At 44.9% G+C, this 15,107-nt stretch overlaps 1 pseudogene across 1 annotated transcript in view; it reads right to left on the reverse strand.

The window, feature by feature from the left end:
* The window catches only part of LOC143766232 (uncharacterized), a 78,751-nt pseudogene extending 64,571 nt beyond the window's left edge, over positions 1-14,180 (reverse strand). Inside the window, exons 1-5 of the transcript XR_013213547.1 lie at positions 14,106-14,180; positions 13,797-13,976; positions 13,596-13,719; positions 13,415-13,512; positions 13,126-13,216 (exon numbers count right to left, since the gene is read on the reverse strand). The product of XR_013213547.1 is annotated as an uncharacterized LOC143766232 (transcript). The remainder of the gene's footprint in view (positions 1-13,125; positions 13,217-13,414; positions 13,513-13,595; positions 13,720-13,796; positions 13,977-14,105) is intronic.
* Positions 14,181-15,107: the final 927 nt, after the last annotated feature.

A 15,107-nucleotide genomic window follows, 5' to 3' on the forward strand; every position in this document is an offset into this window, starting at 1 on the left:
GAGTTAAGCTACCCCCTCAGAAACCGCACCAATCCTCCGACATAAACATACAGGTCATTAATTTATCATCTAGACCCCTCAATGTAGAGGAGACACTCCTATTGAGTAAGGGTCTGTCGTTCGTTCCCACCTCAGATATGGACATCTTTGAAGTAATTAAGGATCTTAATTTATTTGTGAGACGTCTGAAATGGAAGAAATTCTTCCTGAAAGAGGATAAGAGAAAGTGTGCAGAACTTGGCATTTCGGATGATTTGCTTCAAGATGTGCAGCTATTATTTCATTTGAGTGATCCTATTCAGAATCAGGATGGTACTGGCCCCTTTACAGATTTGAGAAACAAGAGTTCCAAGATGCCCCCTCCAATGGGTGATCTTGGCTCTATCGACATCTTTTCTAACCTAGTTACTGAAGACATCATGAAATTGTCAGAAATACAGAGGAGAGAGCAGTTTAACCTGTCCAGGAGTGAAATGGCATGTGTATGTAATCTTGAAAAATACCACAGCATCACAATAAAACCCTCGGACAAAGGGGGGAATGTGGTTGTCATGGACACCACTGATTATCGGTCCATGTGCCTTTCACTGTTGGACAGGAAAGACGAATACAAGGTTTTGAGTCATAATCCATTGGGATTCTTCTTGACTGAGTTGAGTGTGATCAGTGAGGGAGGTTTTAGAGACGGTGTAGTAGGGAAGGAGGAGAGAGACTTTCTTTTACCAAAAATCCGGTCACCCCCACTTTCTATTGTCTCCCCAAAATACACAAGGGGACAACTCCCCTTAAAGGAAGGCCTATAGTCTCAGGTAACAACAGTCTTAAAGAGAGACTGGGGATATATGTAGACAAAATACTCAAACCTTTTGTGTATGCCTTAAACTCCTATGTATGGGACACCACCGACCTCTTGAGTAAACTTGATGGAGTCTATTTAGAACAGAACATGATATAAGCCAGCATAGATGTGGAGGCGTTATACTCTTCAATCCCACATGACAAAGGTCTGATGGCTGTGAACCATTTCCTTAGCACTAGGGGTAGGCAATATGACAGACATAATAAATTTGTTTTGGAGGCCCTGGAATTTTGCCTCAGCAAGAACGTGTTCTTATTTGACCATAAGTACTTCCACCAGCTCAGGGGCACTGCGATGGGCAGCCCTTGTGCGCCTTCGTATGCAAATCTGCTCCTGGGCTGGTGGGCGGAAACAATCGTTTTTGGGGACACTGCCTCCGGCCCAGATGAGAGGATAGTATTGTGGCTAAGGTACATCGATGATGTGCTGGTCATTTGGAGGGGGAGCATTGATGAATTTGGCATTTTTGTAGATGGATTGAATGTGAACAACATAGGCCTTCACTTTACATACGAGGCCAGCCCAACAAAATTGGCGTTCTTGGACATCTGTATAGAAAAGGACAGTAACGGGGCAATTTCTACCAAAACCCATAGAAAAGACACAGCTACCAACTCCCTTCTTCGATGGGAGAGTAATCATCCAGCCCCATTGCAAAGAGGGATCCCCAAGGGCCAATACTTGAGAATTCGGAGGAATTGCTCAAATCAGAGCTCTTTCCAGGAACAAGCCAATGACCTCCGAAGTAGGTTTCTAGATAGAGGTTATCCCGAGGGAGTAATGAAAAGAGCCTATAAAGAAACTGTAAGGAGAGAAAGAAAGGAATTTCGTAAAAGGGTAGGTGAGCATCTTCGAGATATTGTTAACAAGAGAGAAACCCCAGTGGCAACCCATATGAATTCTTTCCATCAGGGTAATCCGAAAAAAATTACTTTCGTGGGGATAGACAGAATTCAGCCACCCGTGAGAGGAGGTGACTGGGACAAATTAATTCTCCAAAAAGAAAGCAGGTGGATATTCAATCTGAAAACGGTCCAACCACTGGTACTGAATGAATTACAGCCTTTTAGCTGTTTCTTGTAGGCCCACATTTGGATACACAAACTTGAGATCATTTGCTGCCTTATCCCCTTTAACCCCCTATTCTCCTCCCTCCCCCTCTTTCGCACTAGGGACAACTAGGGAGGGACAGCCATCGATGAGTGGGGGCGCCATGATGTAAGGTTTTAGGGTGCCAACCCCCGCGTTAGGCAGGATCTCAGTTGTCTGCATTTAACATTATATAGGCACATATACTCAATTCCCCCCTTTAAGATATTAACCATCATGACTGTCCCATATATCCCCTATTGTTTCTTTATTAGTTTTTGAAGTATCTTCTTTCAACTCTATCTATCCTAACATAGGGACAACAGGGACAGCTAGATAGGGATAGCCCACGTTGAGTGGGGGGCGCCACATGCGCAGGCTATATTAGGGTGCCAACCTCCACATCAGGTAGGGATCAGGAGAATAGTGGTTCTGGGTAGGGCATAATAGGGCGCCTTCTTTCATCTCTTTTTAACTCATGATGGGGTTGTTTGTGGTGTCCCGTATTCCTTTTAATTCTCACATATATATATATTCACCATTGGTATTCCCCTAAGTTATACATCTTATTTAGGTACATCATAGTTTGGCTCCTCCTCTTTCCCCGCGAAATGCAACCTCTCAAGGAAGGGTCTCTCTTAGTAGGGAACCCTCACTCAGGTCTTTCATTAATTTACATCTGGTCTCCTGGAACTATTTGTTTGGAAATGTGTCTTTTAAAATGGTTAAGAAACAATGAATCATATCAATGGGTGGACAGGACAGGGTTAAAAATAACATGTCCGTCCTTTGAAGTGCCGTGCCTAACAGTTAAGTCTATTATTTTATTTGGACATGTTCTGGTATGCACGTAGCACAATATGTGATAGGCTCCTTGAGGGTCTCACATCTATCAGGTATGAAGTTCATCCTGAGTTATAGGTATGGAGCTTACTTAGCCATTGGGCCGGGCAGCGCTTGGTTGCTGAGTGGAGCGCTTGCGTTTCATCTCCACTGCACCCAGCGCTTCACAGTCCGGACGAGCGCTCCGAAATACCAGAAGTACCTCGCAAAGCACTGGAAGTGCGTCACACGCTAGGGGCGGAGCCTCGCGGGCACACCTCCGTGTTCAGTGCTTTTAAACCACAGGTATGGGGAGACCTGTAAAGCGGCCACTAAAGGTTGTCACACTCCCCTGATGAGTCCTATCGGATGAAACGCGTCGGGAGACGCCATGTCTAATGGAGGCTTTCTCACCCCTCGGGAAGACAAGATGACTCTCTCCAACCTCGGGTGAGATCTACCCATTCGGATGGGCTTTATATATTTGACAAATCCACACATACTGGTGCCTGATGGTAACAGAGTCAGGTGTAAAAAAAAAATATTGACCGTATCATAATGATCAAAAGGGACGCTCATGACGAAGTCTCATGGGGCAGCATGATCCTAGTTTTTCTAAGTTTGGTCATACTTTTTCGGTCAAGATTTGTTTGAAAAGCCTCCCAAAACATGCATACTCAGTAACGTTTAGGGTTACAATTATATGGTTTGGATATATTTTGAGCCAGAGGCCATTGTGAGTGCTTATGGATACATATGTGAGATAGAGAATTGTTATGATCTGGTGGCCTAGGAGTAGCATTGGACGTACTCTGGAGAAGGTGGTATCTGTACTGACCGCGGACCCTGAACTTAACACCGCAACTAGAAGTAGCCGTGGGATGTACCTACTGATCCTAGACACCTCGACACAGCCGGAGGACTAATTAACCCTATAGATAGAAAAGGGAAAACTATCTCGCCTCAGAGAAAATTCCCAAAGGATAGGCAGCCCCCCCACAAATATTGACTGTGAGAGGAGAGGAAAAAACATACACAGGCTGAAAACAGGATTTAGCAAAGGAGGCCAATCTAGCTAAATAGGAAAGATAGGACAGAGAACTATGCGGTCAGTATTAAAATACTAGGAAATATCCACCACAGAAAATACAAAAAAATCCACATCTAACTAAAGACATGGAGGGTATATCTGCCTCTCCAGAGATTCCAGCTTGACTGCATAAATCCTTACACAGATTAAGCTGGACAAGAAAAAAACATGAAATGCACTGAACAATGAGGCCCACAAAATGTGGGCTGCAAAACAAGCAGAACTTATCTTGGTGAAAAGACCAGGAAGCAGGAGAAACCATGAAGGGATGTGAATCCTCCAGAAACAATGGACAACTGGCACTGACTAAAGGGTGAAACCAGACTAAATAGCCCAGTCCAGAGTGGACACACCTGATAACTGCTGTGTAGGACAGACAGCAGCGCTACCACTTATAACCACCGGAGGGAGCCCAAGAACAGAATTCACAACAGAGAATCCACGGTATAAAAAAATGGTATACCGGGATAATTGAGTCAGTGACCATTATAAATGATTATTATTCAATGACTATTGACACTTGAGTGGGATAGGTATTTCCACGGTACAAAGGGACAATATACCGGGATACCTGTATGTTATGGTTCTCAATGGCAAGAGAACATAGCCCAGCAAACATAAGAACTAGCTCTTGGAAGGATGGAAACTAAACTGACCATGAACTAAACCTGCCGCACAACTAACAGTAGCCGGGTAGCGTAGCCTGCGTTTTATCCCTAGACGCCCAGCGCCGGCCGGAGGACTAACTAATCCTGGCAGAGGAAAATATAGTCCTGGCTCACCTCTAGAGAAATTTCCCCGAAAGGCAGACAGAGGCCCCCACAAATATTGGCGGTGATTTTAGATGAAATGACAAACGTAGTATGAAAATAGGTTTAGCAAAATTGAGGTCCGCTTACTAGATAGCAGGAAGACAGAAAGGGCACTTTCATGGTCAGCTGAAAACCCTATCAAAACACCATCCTGAAATTACTTTAAGACTCTAGTATTAAAGGTACCTTCACACGAAACGACATTATAACGATATCGCTAGCAATCCGTGACGTTGCAGCGTCCTCGCTAGCGATATCGTTTCGTTTGACACGCAGCAGCGATCAGGATCCTGCTGTGATGTCGCTGGTCGCTGAATAAAGTCCAGAACTTTATTTGGTCGTCCGATCGCTGTGTATCGTTGTGTTTGAAAGCAAAAGCAACGATACCAGCGATATTTTACACTGGTAACCAGGGTAAACATCGGGTTACTAAGCGCAGGGCCGCGCTTAGTTACCCGATGTTTACCCTGGTTACTAGCGTAAAATGTAAAAAAAACAAACAGCACATACTCACATTGCGTCCCCTGCAGTCTGCTTCCTCCTCTGACTCAGCGCCGCAAAGTGAAAGTGAAAGCAGCACAGCGGTGACGTCACCGCTCTGCTCTCACTGTACGGCGCTCAGTCAGTCAGGAAGTGGACGCAGGGGGACGTGAATGTAAGTATGTGCTGTTTGTTTTTTTTAGATTTTACGCTGGTAACCAGGGTAAACATCGGGTTACTAAGCGCGGCCCTGCGCTTAGTTACCCGATGTTTACCCTGGTTACCAGGGGACCTCGGCATAGTTGATCGCTGGAGAGCGGTCTGTGTGACAGCTCTCCAGCGACCAAACAGCGACGCTTCAGCGATCGACATCGTTGTCGCTATCGCTGCAGCGTCGCTTCGTGTGAAGGTACCTTAACTCATAACATCAGAGTGGCAATTTCAGATCACAAGAGCTTTCCAGACACAGAAACGAAACTACAGCTGTGAACTGGAACAAAATGCAAAAACAAACAAGGACTAAAGTCCAACTTAGCTGGGAGTTGTCTAGCAGCAGGAACATGCACAGAAAGGCTTCTGATTACAATGTTGACCGGCATGGAAGTGACAGAGGAGCAAGGCTAAATAGCGACTCCCACATCCTGATGGAAACAGGTGAACAGAGAGGATGATGCACACCAGTTCAATTCCACCAGTGGCCACTGGGGGAGCCCAAAATCCAATTTCACAACAGTACCCCCCCCTCAAGGAGGGGGCACCGAACCCTCACCAGAACCACCAGGGCGATCAGGATGAGCCCTATGAAAGGCACGCACCAAATCGGAGGCATGAACATCAGAGGCAGTCACCCAAGAATTATCCTCCTGACCGTATCCCTTCCATTTGACCAGATACTGGAGTTTCCGTCTGGAAACACGGGAGTCCAAGATTTTTTCCACAACGTACTCCAACTCGCCCTCAACCAACACCGGAGCAGGAGGCTCAACGGAAGGCACAACCGGTACCTCATACCTGCGCAATAATGACCGATGAAAAACATTATGAATAGAAAAAGATGCAGGGAGGTCCAAACGGAAGGACACAGGGTTAAGAATCTCCAATATCTTGTACGGGCCGATGAACCGAGGCTTAAACTTGGGAGAAGAAACCCTCATAGGGACAAAACGAGAAGACAACCACACCAAGTCCCCGACACAAAGCCGAGGACCAACCCGACGCCGGCGGTTGGCAAAAAGCTGAGTCTTCTCCTGGGACAACTTCAAATTGTCCACTACCTGCCCCCAAATCTGATGCAACCTCTCCACCACAGCATCCACTCCAGGACAATCCGAAGATTCCACCTGACCAGAAGAAAATCGAGGATGAAACCCCGAATTACAGAAAAAGGGAGACACCAAGGTGGCAGAGCTGGCCCGATTATTGAGGGCAAACTCCGCTAAAGGCAAAAAAGCAACCCAATCATCCTGATCTGCAGACACAAAACACCTCAAATATGTCTCCAAGGTCTGATTCGTCCGCTCGGTCTGGCCATTAGTCTGAGGATGGAAAGCAGACGAGAAAGACAAATCTATGCCCATCCTAGCACAGAATGCTCGCCAAAATCTAGACACGAATTGGGTACCTCTGTCAGAAACGATATTCTCCGGAATACCATGCAAACGGACCACATTTTGAAAAAACAGAGGAACCAACTCGGAAGAAGAAGGCAACTTAGGCAGGGGAACCAAATGGACCATCTTAGAGAAACGATCACACACCACCCAGATGACAGACATCTTCTGAGAAACAGGAAGATCCGAAATAAAATCCATCGAGATGTGCGTCCAGGGCCTCTTCGGGATAGGCAAGGGCAACAACAATCCACTAGCCCGAGAACAACAAGGCTTGGCCCGAGCACAAACGTCACAAGACTGCACGAAGCCTCGCACATCTCGAGACAGGGAAGGCCACCAGAAGGACCTTGCCACCAAATCCCTGGTACCAAAGATTCCAGGATGACCTGCCAACGCAGAAGAATGAACCTCAGAAATGACATTACTGGTCCAATCATCAGGAACAAACAGTCTACCAGGTGGGCAACGATCAGGTCTATCCGCCTGAAACTCCTGCAAGGCCCGCCGCAGGTCTGGAGAAACGGCAGACAATATCACTCCATCCTTAAGGATACCTGTAGGTTCAGAATTACCAGGGGAGTCAGGCTCAAAACTTCTAGAAAGGGCATCCGCCTTAACATTCTTAGAACCCGGCAGGTAGGACACCACAAAATTAAACCGAGAGAAAAACAACGACCAGCGCGCCTGTCTAGGATTCAGGCGTCTGGCGGACTCAAGATAAATTAGATTTTTGTGGTCAGTCAATACCACCACCTGATGTCTAGCCCCCTCAAGCCAATGACGCCACTCCTCAAAAGCCCACTTCATGGCCAAAAGCTCCCGATTCCCAACATCATAATTCCGCTCGGCGGGCGAAAATTTACGCGAGAAAAAAGCACAAGGTCTCATCACGGAGCAATCGGAACTTCTCTGCGACAAAACCGCCCCAGCTCCGATTTCAGAAGCGTCGACCTCAACCTGAAAAGGAAGAGCAACATCAGGCTGACGCAACACAGGGGCGGAAGAAAAGCGGCGCTTAAGCTCCCGAAAGGCCTCCACAGCAGCAGGGGACCAATCAGCAACATCAGCACCCTTCTTAGTCAAATCAGTCAATGGTTTAACAACATCAGAAAAACCAGCAATAAATCGACGATAAAAGTTAGCAAAGCCCAAAAATTTCTGAAGACTCTTAAGAGAAGAGGGTTGCGTCCAATCACAAATAGCCTGAACCTTGACAGGATCCATCTCGATGGAAGAGGGGGAAAAAATATATCCCAAAAAGGAAATCTTTTGAACCCCAAAAACGCACTTAGAACCCTTCACACACAAGGAATTAGACCGCAAAACCTGAAAAACCCTCCTGACCTGCTGGACATGAGAGTCCCAGTCATCCAAAAAAATCAAAATATCATCCAGATACACAATCATAAATTTATCCAAATAATCACGGAAAATGTCATGCATAAAGGACTGAAAGACTGAAGGGGCATTTGAAAGACCAAAAGGCATCACCAAATACTCAAAGTGGCCCTCGGGCGTATTAAATGCGGTTTTCCACTCATCCCCCTGCTTAATTCGCACCAAATTATATGCCCCACGGAGATCTATCTTAGAGAACCACTTGGCCCCCTTTATGCGAGCAAACAAATCAGTCAGCAGTGGCAACGGATATTGATATTTAACCGTGATTTTATTCAAAAGCCGATAATCAATGCACGGCCTCAAAGAGCCATCTTTCTTAGCCACAAAGAAAAAACCGGCTCCTAAGGGAGATGACGAAGGACGAATATGTCCCTTTTCCAAGGACTCCTTTATATATTCTCGCATAGCAGCATGTTCAGGCACAGACAGATTAAATAAACGACCCTTAGGGTATTTACTACCCGGAATCAAATCTATGGCACAATCGCACTCCCGGTGCGGAGGTAATGAACCAAGCTTAGGTTCTTCAAAAACGTCACGATATTCAGTCAAGAATTCAGGAATCTCAGAGGGAATAGATGATGAAATGGAAACCACAGGTACGTCCCCATGCGTCCCCTTACATCCCCAGCTTAACACAGACATAGCTTTCCAGTCAAGGACTGGGTTATGAGATTGCAGCCATGGCAATCCAAGCACCAACACATCATGTAGGTTATACAGCACAAGAAAGCGAATAATCTCCTGGTGATCCGGATTAATCCGCATAGTTACTTGTGTCCAGTATTGTGGTTTATTGCTAGCCAATGGGGTGGAGTCAATCCCCTTCAGGGGTATAGGAGTTTCAAGAGGCTCCAAATCATACCCACAGCGTTTGGCAAAGGACCAATCCATAAGACTCAAAGCGGCGCCAGAGTCGACATAGGCATCCGCGGTAATAGATGATAAAGAACAAATCAGGGTCACAGATAGAATAAACTTAGACTGTAAAGTGCCAATTGAAACAGACTTATCAAGCTTCTTAGTACGCTTAGAGCATGCTGATATAACATGAGTTGAATCACCGCAATAGAAGCACAACCCATTTTTTCGTCTAAAATTCTGCCGTTCACTTCTGGACAGAATTCTATCACATTGCATATTCTCTGGCGTCTTCTCAGTAGACACCGCCAAATGGTGCACAGGTTTGCGCTCCCGCAGACGCCTATCGATCTGGATAGCCATTGTCATGGACTCATTCAGACCCGCAGGCACAGGGAACCCCACCATAACATCCTTAATGGCATCAGAGAGACCCTCTCTGAAATTCGCCGCCAGGGCGCACTCATTCCACTGAGTAAGCACAGCCCATTTACGGAATTTCTGGCAGTATATTTCAGCTTCGTCTTGCCCCTGAGATAGGGACATCAAGGCCTTTTCCGCCTGAAGTTCTAACTGAGGTTCCTCATAAAGCAACCCCAAGGCCAGAAAAAACGCATCCACATTGAGCAACGCAGGATCCCCTGGAGCCAATGCAAAAGCCCAATCCTGAGGGTCGCCCCGGAGCAAGGAAATCACAATCCTGACCTGCTGAGCAGGATCTCCAGCAGAGCGAGATTTCAGGGACAAAAACAACTTGCAATTATTTTTGAAATTTTGAAAGCAAGATCTATTCCCCGAGAAAAATTCAGGCAAAGGAATTCTAGGTTCAGATATAGGAACATGAACAACAAAATCTTGTAAATTTTGAACTTTCGTGGTGAGATTATTCAAACCTGCAGCTAAACTCTGAATATCCATTTTAAACAGGTGAACACAGAGCCATTCCAGGATTAGAAGGAGAGAGAGAGAGAAAGGCTGCAATATAGGCAGACTTGCAAGAGATTCAATTACAAGCACACTCAGAACTGAAAAAAAAAAAAAAAAAAAATCTTCAGCAGACTTCTCTTTTCTCTCCTTTCTCTGTCAATTAATTTAACCCTTTGTGGCCGGTCAAACTGTTATGGTTCTCAATGGCAAGAGAACATAGCCCAGCAAACATAAGAACTAGCTCTTGGAAGGATGGAAACTAAACTGACCATGAACTAAACCTGCCGCACAACTAACAGTAGCCGGGTAGCGTAGCCTGCGTTTTATCCCTAGACGCCCAGCGCCGGCCGGAGGACTAACTAATCCTGGCAGAGGAAAATATAGTCCTGGCTCACCTCTAGAGAAATTTCCCCGAAAGGCAGACAGAGGCCCCCACAAATATTGGCGGTGATTTTAGATGAAATGACAAACGTAGTATGAAAATAGGTTTAGCAAAATTGAGGTCCGCTTACTAGATAGCAGGAAGACAGAAAGGGCACTTTCATGGTCAGCTGAAAACCCTATCAAAACACCATCCTGAAATTACTTTAAGACTCTAGTATTAACTCATAACATCAGAGTGGCAATTTCAGATCACAAGAGCTTTCCAGACACAGAAACGAAACTACAGCTGTGAACTGGAACAAAATGCAAAAACAAACAAGGACTAAAGTCCAACTTAGCTGGGAGTTGTCTAGCAGCAGGAACATGCACAGAAAGGCTTCTGATTACAATGTTGACCGGCATGGAAGTGACAGAGGAGCAAGGCTAAATAGCGACTCCCACATCCTGATGGAAACAGGTGAACAGAGAGGATGATGCACACCAGTTCAATTCCACCAGTGGCCACCGGGGGAGCCCAAAATCCAATTTCACAACACCTGTATGAACCACCTATGAGTATCTCACCATTTCTATAGGGCCATTTGACAGTTACAGGTATTATTGTGTATTGTAAAGGTACTGGTCACTACACCTACTGCCTATACTGGACATTTTACATGGTGATTTTGTCTGGTATGGTATCTGACACTAGAATGTGGTATATTTAGTGACCAAATAGCACTGTCAGCAATATTGTTCCTGTTTTTCTTTCCTTCCCCATTTCTGTGTTGGTTAGGGTTCACTATAGCACAAGGGTTCTTCCCCTTTCCCCTGTTTTTTTATGTTTTGTAGTTGTGTATTTTTATATTTATACCTAATAAAGGTTAAGTTTTATCCGATCGCTAATATTATATTATTCCTCTTGGATTAGTTACCCAGCTTATTATATATATATATCATATGAAACATATCTGCTATGTTAGTTTTGCATCTAGGACAGTGGGGACTTGACTGAAATCCTATATTAAATAAGAATTGAGGTGTCCTGTATACCTGGTGTATCACATATATATGGGACAGTCTATGGGATCTGCTTAAAGACAGCTGTGGAACTCTTTCCAGTATATCTGACCAGTGATTTTCCTCTATAGGTCCCATTGCACTCTCCCATTTCTCTTTTGATCGCATCGGCTGGATTGTCAATATAATGTCTAAGAGAACGTTATAAAGCAATGAGATCAGTCCAGAAGAACTATGTAAATTAGATATTCTCTGTATTATTGAGTTTCGGGGTACTCCTCCTTACAAAACAATGCCTTCCGCCTGATATGAATGTCTAAATTGTAAGTATTTATAGAATTCCGAGGAAGGTAACCCATATTTGTTTTGCAGCTGTGAGAATTCCTTAATCACATCACCTTTCAGAACTTGATTAAGTCTGTTTAAACTCTTGGCACTCCAGGAACCAAATCCCACCAGTTGGTGTAGATTTGGAAGCCATGGAGTGTTCCATAATGAGGTAAATTGTGAAACACGTTCCATTCCTTGTCATTTTTCACCGTCCCCCAAAGTTTGACATAACAGCATAGTCGGTATTTTGCCTCCAAGTGTCCTAAACTTATGCACCTCCAATACCTCATAGAGTTTATCCGATTGGAAATAGTGCTGCAGAAATGCACGCTGAGCTCCTCCTCCCCCAGGATTGTCCCATCCCCGAATATGTTGAAGCCGAGATGCCACATAATATACCCATGGGTTAGGGATCGCAAGCCCTCCCATTGTTTTATTTCTTTGCAATGTTTCCAGTTTAATACTCGGAGTCTGTTTGCTCCATATTAATTTTTTAAACTCCTGATTGACTCTAAAGAAAAACCTCTGATTTATCCATACTGGGGAGTTGTACAGAACATACAGCAATTGTGGCATCCAAATCATTTTGACAAGGTTAGCGCGTCCCACAACCGACAACGGTAACTTAGACCAAGAGCCCAATTTACCTCCAAATTTAATTAAGACTGGATCAAGATTTAACCTCTCATAATAATTTATTTTTGCCAATGTATTGATGCCTAAATATTTAAACTCTGATACCACTTGTAAACTCGAGTTAATGTAGTGGGAAGCATTCTCATGTGTATTATCCAATTGAAGTATAACTGATTTGCTCCAGTTTATCTTTAGACCAGAGAATTTTCCAAATGTTTCTATCGTTTCCATTGCTATAGGAAGATTTAGCCAGAAATAATAAAGTGTCATCAGCATATAACACGACCCTCTCTTCACTATTCCCTCTACGAAACCCAACTATTCCTGGATGCTCCCTGATAACCGATGCCAGGGGTTCAATGGCCAATGCAAAGAGCAGGGGAGACAATGGGCACCCCTGCTTCATACCTCTTCTCAGTCCAAAAGCCGGGGAGATGTATCCATTTACCCGAATTCTAGCCATCGGCCTACCATACAGCAATTAACCCATGAAATAAAACTAGGTCCTATACAAAACTTTTCCAACACCGCGTTTTCTTGTGATTTTCTAACGTGTCAGCACATTCTACGTACGCTGTCTTTTGGCTTTCTAGTTTAAAAATCTGGGCAGATAAGAGTCAGCATCTTCTAAATCCAGGGGGTAGGTGGATCCTCAAGGTTGTAAGTTTTATAGAAGGGCTTTCAATGCCCATAGTAATTTACACAGTTTTGGTGGAGGCAAAATGGTGATCACATGATTGGATATGTCCGGACTTCACCACAGCCACAGCCGGTGACTGGGAAAAATCAGTGACTTCTCTGCATTTAGTGGTTACTACTCACCTGGGTAGTCATATGTAGGAATCTCCTCTTTACAATGCACATCACCCCTCACATATGGATCTATAGTATTAATATGGGTCAGATCTTCACCCTGAAACAAATATTGTAAAAGTCACAGACAGATGGAGAAGTCACATCTATGATCACCTACAATCCTGTCATCTCCACTGTTCTCATTACACAAGTATAAAAAATATAATACTGGTGGATAAAACAAGACTGAGCACAAGACTTTCTCCCCTATTATGTGTAGACGGCTGTGATCTCATGACACCTTCTCTCCATCTACCTGATGATCCTGAGGAACATTGGGATCTTCTTGTTTACAGTCCTGTGGAAGAAGAGGACGGGGACTTCTCTCTGGTGTTGTCCTCTTACTGGATAGAGCTGAAGGAAACACATACAGGGACTAAATTCATTCTCTACTTTCATATAATTCTAGGCCATGTGTATTTGGTCCTGTCTATTACCTGGTGATGTGACGAGCTGGGGAACCTCCATCATGACATCCTTATACAGATCTTTGTGTCCTTCTAAATACTCCCACTCCTCCATGGAGAAATAGATGGTGACATCCTGACACCTTATAGGAACCTGGCACATACAAAGATACAGTCATCACCCCAATCCCTTCATAGTGTTACTGTTGTATAATGTCCCAGCAATGTCACCTCTCCAGTCAGCAGCTCAATCATCTTGTAGGTGAGTTCTAGGATCTTCTGGTCATTGATGTCGTCTTGTATCAGGGGGTGAGGTGGAGGGCCCGTAATTGGGCTCAGGGGTCTTCCCCATCCCTCAGACACAGGGGCCTGAAAGCGCTCACTAGAGGTCTTCTTCACTACTGTGTAATCCTGGTTATGGAGAGACACAGTAATAAATCTCACTACAGATGTTTTCAGAGTCCTCACCTTTCCAGTTCTGTCCATCTGTTGTTCCCATAGATAAGAATGATGTAATGTGACGTAATCAGAATCTCTCACCTCTCCAGTAAGCCGGAAGAGGATCTCTAGGGTGAGGTGTAATATCTTCTCCACGATCTTGTTCTTCTCCATATCCAACCTTGAAGGATACATCAGAAAAAATATCTTAATATAGAAGATCCCATGTAATAATACAATTACTGGAGAAAATATGGAGAAACTAATTAGGAGATAGAGAGTACAATATCGACATGTTCTATTGTCTCGCATGGACTGGAACACAAGTTAAATTGCTGAATAAAACCTCTCCATGCTCCCAATCACTGGCTATGTTGGCAATTACTTTGAGAACTGATTGGCACAATTTCTTTGGGAACTGGTTGATTATAATCTGGAATGTTGAATCTCAGAAGCTGATCCCTTTGTTCTCTCTGGAGTTAATCCTCAGCTGGATGAATCTGTCAAAGGCCATGTTCACACTTTGCGGTTTTTACCGCGGAACCGCCGCAATTTTGATGCTGCGGGTCCGCAGCAGTTTCCATAGCGTTTCCATTTACATGTAAACCCTATGGAAACCGCAAACCGCTGTGCACATGCTGCGGGAAAAACCGCGCAGAAACGCAGCGGTTTAAAACCCGCAGCATGTCACTTCTTTGTGCAGAATCGCTGCGATTCTGCACCCATAGGAATGCATTGAACCGCTTACTTCCCGCATGGGGCTGTGCCCACGTTGCGGGAAGTAAGCGGCTAATGTGCGGGTGGTACCCGGGGTGGAGGAGAGGAGACTCTCCTCCAGGCCCTGGGAACCATATTTAGGGTAAAAAAAAAGAATAAAAATAAAAAATCATGTTATACTCACCTCTCAGTGCTGCACGCGGCCGGCCGGTCAGATATACTGAACGAACAGGACCTGCGGTGACGTCGCGGTCACATGACCGTGATGACGCCGCGGTCACATGACCGTGACGTCACGAAGGGTCCTTCTCGCACATCATCTTTGGAACCGGACCGCCGGGTGCAGCGCCGAGGAGATCCGGACATCAGAGGGTGAGTATAACCAAT

Source organism: Ranitomeya variabilis, chromosome 4 (genome assembly GCF_051348905.1).
Source record: "Ranitomeya variabilis isolate aRanVar5 chromosome 4, aRanVar5.hap1, whole genome shotgun sequence".
In the NCBI taxonomy this organism is placed as follows: Eukaryota; Metazoa; Chordata; class Amphibia; order Anura; family Dendrobatidae; genus Ranitomeya; species Ranitomeya variabilis.